Genomic DNA, 6,000 nt, shown 5'->3' with positions numbered 1-6,000 from the left:
GCGGGGGGAGCGCCCGGTACGCACACCGTGGAGCGTACCGGGTAGCGTACCATGGGGAAAAATAGTGAAAAAAATTATATAATCATACTAATAAATAATAAAATAATCATTTTGAGTGATCAGAGGTAGGGTAGCTCTGAAAAGAGCTTTTGGGCTCTGTGGCTGTTTTGGGTACCTACAAGTACGTCCCACACACACCCACACGCACACAACCCCACACCCCCACACCCACACACTCCCACACACACCTCACACACGCACACCTCCACCCACACCCAAACACCCCACACCGACACCTTACACATCCACACCCACACCCACACATCCCACACACACACACTCACACACACACCTCACCCCCCCAACACACACACGCGCACACACAGATACCTCACAGACACACCTCACACATCCCACACACACCTCCCCCCCACACACACGCACACCTCACAGACACGCCCACACATCCCACACATACACACACATCCTACACACATACCCCCCACACCCACACACACCCCACACAACCTCACACACCCACAGCCCCACCTACACCCAAACACCCCACACACCCACACCCACACACACACCTTACACACCCACATCCCCACCCACACCCACATACTCCACACACTTACACACACCTATACACCTCATCCCCCCTCAGACACACACACACACCTCACAGATACACCCCAGACATCCCCCACACACACCTCCCTGCCCCACACATGGGGAAAACTCAGTGAAACACTAAAATAATAATTTAAAGTGCTTAGAGGTAGGGTAGCTCTGAATAGAGTTGTTGTGTTGTTTGGGTGTTTTAAGTACCAACATGTAGGTACCAATGCTGAGTCTTAAATGTAATGTACACCGTTTCCTCTGTAGATAATTTGCATGTTGTAACAGAAGGTATTGTGGTATATGGAATCCATATCATAGTCTGTCAGGAAGGCAGAAACAACATGGAGGTAGGAGATGAAAAAGAGATGTCAAATACACATTGGAGATAATATATTGGGAGAAAGGAAGTATCTATGAGCAAAATTACTATGTAACATAAAAAATTTGCACAGTATACTATAAGTCTGACTTTACATTATAATCAATTTGGTACTAGTTTAAGAATTACATATAAAAATGAATAATGTCTCAAACAATTTCAGAATTATTAAATATAAATTTATTTTTCAGATTCTTTTTCAAAATTTGATAGAACTTCTAATATTTGACTGTCAGAAATGTCCTCATTTTGAATCAGCAAATCTACTGATTCTACATATTGAAGTAGTTCATAGTCCCGTGATTCATCCATGAATTCCAAGTTATCATTGGGTACAATAATTTCTTCATTGTTGCTCTCCAGAACAATTTCAAAGGAAATGTTTTGCTCTCCTTCCATTTTCGTGCTGTAATTTGCATAAAAAATAAATATATCAATAGGGATAGGGCACTGTTGGGTTTAAGTTCAGACAGGTAGTTTGGATTTTTTTAACAGTGAATTTATCTTTGGGCAGTGTATGGTATCAGACTGGAAGTAGAAATATAAAAAAGTGTATGTGATGAAGCCTAAGTAAATTCATAATTATACAAGACAAGCCTAACTCCATCCATAACTATAATAGAGAAGTCTATCTCAATCTATAACTATTACAGAGGGATAGTATATAACTATCAGAAAAAGTTTTCCAAATTAACTTAAAGTGCACACCATACTTCAGTTTTCAAAATAATAACTTACCTTTGAGAAAGCAGTTGAAGTTGTCAGTGAAAATGCTCTTGAAATGTACTTCAGGAAGTAGTAGTCAAACTGGCTGGCATGTATTGGAAAATACCAAGGCAGTTTGAGGAAAAAGTGCCATACATTGTTCAAAGGTGTCCTTTAAAAGCATTTCCAGACCTACCCCAGTCAAAGTGCCTAAGTCATTTCCACCACAGTGCAGAATTATGAGGTTAGGGTGTGGCAAATGCAAAAAGGTTTTCACCAATGGTATCAATTGGTGACATCTCAATCCTCTCTAGCCAATCCATTTAATGTTCACATTTGGTAAATCAAGGTTGTGAACATTTCTGGTACCTGCATACCTTTGAGCCCAGTGGATATAGCTATGTCCAATAATCCAGACAGAATACATGGTAGAGGAGGTTCTGGTGCAGTCAGATGAAGTATAGGAATAAAATGGCAGTTGGAACAGTAGGAGTTTGCAAAAAAAAACCTGTGGAGTTTCAGTGCTCTTGAATCACAAGCAATGATTGGTAGATTGAGATAGTTGAAAACTGAAAGTTAGGGTGCATGGTTGTGTTCTGTGTAAGAAGTAATTTGAATGGTTAAAACAAAGTCATTTAAATAAACATTGCACCAGATAAGCTGGTGTATTCGCAGGTCAAACATCCTTGCTGAGGTGATTTGCAACATTGTAGAATAAACTTTTAAACCTGAGAGCTAAGTGAGGAGGGAGTTGCTATGGTAACAGGTAGAAAGGGCTGAGGGGGGGAAGGGTGTTGGTTTGAAAATACAGAGGGAAGAGTTTTGATTGGTTACCATGAGCAATATGTGTGTAGAAACAGAGGTTTTCTGTGCCATTAATGGTTGCAGTGCCTGGAGAACATACCTTTTGCTCTGCTAAAGAAATATTGGTGTGTGTATCTGACACTGTTGTGAATCTCCTAGAGCATTTGTAAAGGTGAGTTATGATTCATTTAATATACATAGAGACTTGTATACTCTATGGAGAAGATTTGGAAGCAAATTGTGGTTTTTTAATGTTGCTTTGTGTCATGCTTTTTGATAATGCTTGGTAAAAAGTTTTTACTGCATAGAGGAATTGTATTTTGTAAAATTGTGAAGTTTTAGTAGTGACATGTAATGCTTGTACAGAGGACCTGTGCTCTGTTTCTTAAATGTGATGTCAAAAAACGATTTTGGGAAAAATGAATGGCTTTTACATTTTTTAAAAGGAATAAAGAATGTGTGCATGTTTAAAGAAATACATTTGACTCTTTACAATGATGTTAACTGTGTTAACTCAGTGTAGGAAGCATATTGAGTTTGTTTGCATAGAGGAATTGTATTTTGTAAAATAGTGAGGTTTCAGTAATGACATGGAATGCTTGTACATAGGACCTGTGCTGTGTTTCCTAAATGTGATGTCAAACACGATTTTGGGGAAAATGAATGGTTTTTACATTTTTGAGTATAATGTGGCGCAGAGGTTTAAAAAGTGACGCATCTACCTACATGCGTCACTTTTTAAATATGGCGGAAAAAGGTACATGTTTGGGCTTTCCTGGGGAGCGTAGGTGGTGAGGCTTGTGTCTAAGAGTGCAGTGGACTAGGCTTCATGAAGCCTATCCCCGACTGCACTCTTAGACACAGGCGTCAAATGACTCTTTACTATGATGTTACCTGTGTTAACTCAGTGTAGGAAGCATATTGAGTTTGTTTGCATAGAGGAATTGTATTTTGAAAAATAGTGAGGTTTCAGTAATGACATGGAATGCTTGTACATAGGACCTGTGCTGTGTTTCCTAAATGTGATGTCAAAAACGATTTTGGGGAAAATGAATGGCTTTTACATTTTTGAGTATAATGTGGCGCAGAGGTTTAAAAAGTGACACATCTACCTACATGCGTCATTTTTTAAATATGGCGCAAAAAGGTACATGTTTTATGCCGCCAATGCGTCACAAAAAGTGACACATCAGCAGTGCAAAACTGACGCAGGGCCTCACAAATGAGATTCTTTTTTTTTTTTGCACACTACTCCAGTTTAGTCCTGTCCACTGCACTCTTGGACACAAGCCTCACCTTTTGTGCTCCCCTGGACAGTCTTCATCTCACCTGCACTCCTTCTTAGGTGTGAGAATCCTATCACATGGGGAAAGCTCCATGTGAAAGCGTTTGTCTCAGTCTTATCCCTGCTGTGAGGCAGATGCTTGTACATAGGACCTGTGCTGTGTTTCCTAAATGTGATGTCAAACACGATTTTGGGGAAAATTAATGGCTTTTACATTTTTGAGTATAATGTGGCGCAGAGGTTTCAAAAGTGACGCATCTACCAACATGCGTCACTTTTTAAATATGGCGGAAAAAGGTACATGTTTGGGCTTTCCTGGGGAGCGTAGGTGGTGAGGCTTGTGTCTAAGAGTGCAGTGGACTAGGCTTCATGAAGCCTATCCCCGACTGCACTCTTAGACACAGGCGTCAATTTGACTCTTTACTATGATGTTACCTGTGTTAACTCAGTGTAGGAAGCATATTGAGTTTGTTTGCATAGAGGAATTGTATTTTGAAAAATAGTGAGGTTTCAGTAATGACATGGAATGCTTGTACATAGGACCTGTGCTGTGTTTCCTAAATGTGATGTCAAACATGATTTTGGGGAAAATGAATGGCTTTTACATTTTTTAGTATAATGTGGCGCAGAGGTTTAAAAAGTGACGCATCTACCTACATGCGTCACTTTTTAAATATGGCGGAAAAAGATACATGTTTTATGCCGCCGATGCGTCACAAAAAGTGACGCATCAGCAGTGCAAAACTGACGTAGGGCCTCATAAATGAGTTTCTTTTTTTTTTGCACACTACTCCAGTTTAGTTCTGTCCACTGCACTCTTAGACACAAGCCTCACCTTTTGTGCTCCCCTGGACAGTCTTCATCTCATCTGCACTCCTTCTTAGGTGTGAGAATCCTATCACATGGGGAAAGCTCCATGTGAAAGCGTTTGCCTCAGTCTTATCCCTGCTGTGAGCAGATGCTTGTACATAGAACCTGTGCTGTGTTTCCTAAATGTGATGTCAAAAACGATTTTGGGGAAAATGAATGGCTTTTACATTTTTGAGTATAATGTGGCGCAGAGGTTTCAAAAGTGACGCATCTACCTACATGCGTCACTTTTTAAATATGGCGGAAAAAGGTACATGTTTGGGCTTTCCTGGGGAGCGTAGGTGGTGAGGCTTGTGTCTAAGAGTGCAGTGGACTAGGCTTCATGAAGCCTATCCCCGACTGCACTCTTAGACACAGGCGTCAATTTGACTCTTTACTATGATGTTACCTGTGTTAACTCAGTGTAGGAAGCATATTGAGTTTGTTTGCATAGAGGAATTGTATTTTGAAAAATATTGAGGTTTCAGTAATGACATGGAATGCTTGTACATAGGACCTGTGCTGTGTTTCCTAAATGTGATGTCAAACACGATTTTGGGGAAAATGAATGGCTTTTACATTTTTGAGTATAATGTGGCGCAGAGGTTTAAAAAGTGACGCATCTACCTACATGCGTCACTTTTTAAATATGGCGCAAAAAGATACATGTTTTATGCCGCCGATGCGTCACAAAAAGTGACGCATCAGCAGTGCAAAACTGACGCAGGGCTTCATAAATTAGATTTTTTTTTTTTGCACACTACTACACTACTCCAGTTTAGTCCTGTCCACTGCACTCTTGGACACAAGCCTCACCTTTTGTGCTCCCCTGGACAGTGTTTATCTCATCTGCACTGCTGCTTAGGTGTCAGAATCCTATCACATGTGGAAAGCTCCATGTGAAAGTGTTTGCCTCAGTCTTATCTCTGCTGTCAGGCAGGTGCAAGATTTTGATGTAACAGTGTCCTAAAAGTGACGCAGTGAAATCTCATAGATTTCACTGCGTCATTATTACGAGGCTTTTTGCGGAGAAATGACCCCTCTGTGTACATTACACTTGACTGAGGTATAATGTGGTGCAGAGGTTTAAAAAATGACGCATCTACCTACATGCGTCACTTTTTAAATATGGTGCAACAAGGCACATGTTTTATGCCGCCAATGCGTCACAAAAAGTGACGCATCAGTAGCGCAAAACTGACGCAGGACTGTAGTGGGAGAGAGGCCTTTCCCGGGAAGCATAGGTGGTGAAGCCTGTGTATAAGAGTGCAGTGGACTAGACTTTATGAAGTCTATCCCGTACTGGACTCTTAGACACAGTTCTCATCTTCTTTGTACCTGTGGACAGAGCTGT

The sequence above is a fragment of the Lissotriton helveticus genome, chromosome 12, assembly GCF_964261635.1.
Source record: "Lissotriton helveticus chromosome 12, aLisHel1.1, whole genome shotgun sequence".
Lineage (NCBI taxonomy): Eukaryota > Metazoa > Chordata > Amphibia > Caudata > Salamandridae > Lissotriton > Lissotriton helveticus.
Note: the sequence above shows the minus strand (reverse complement) of the source record.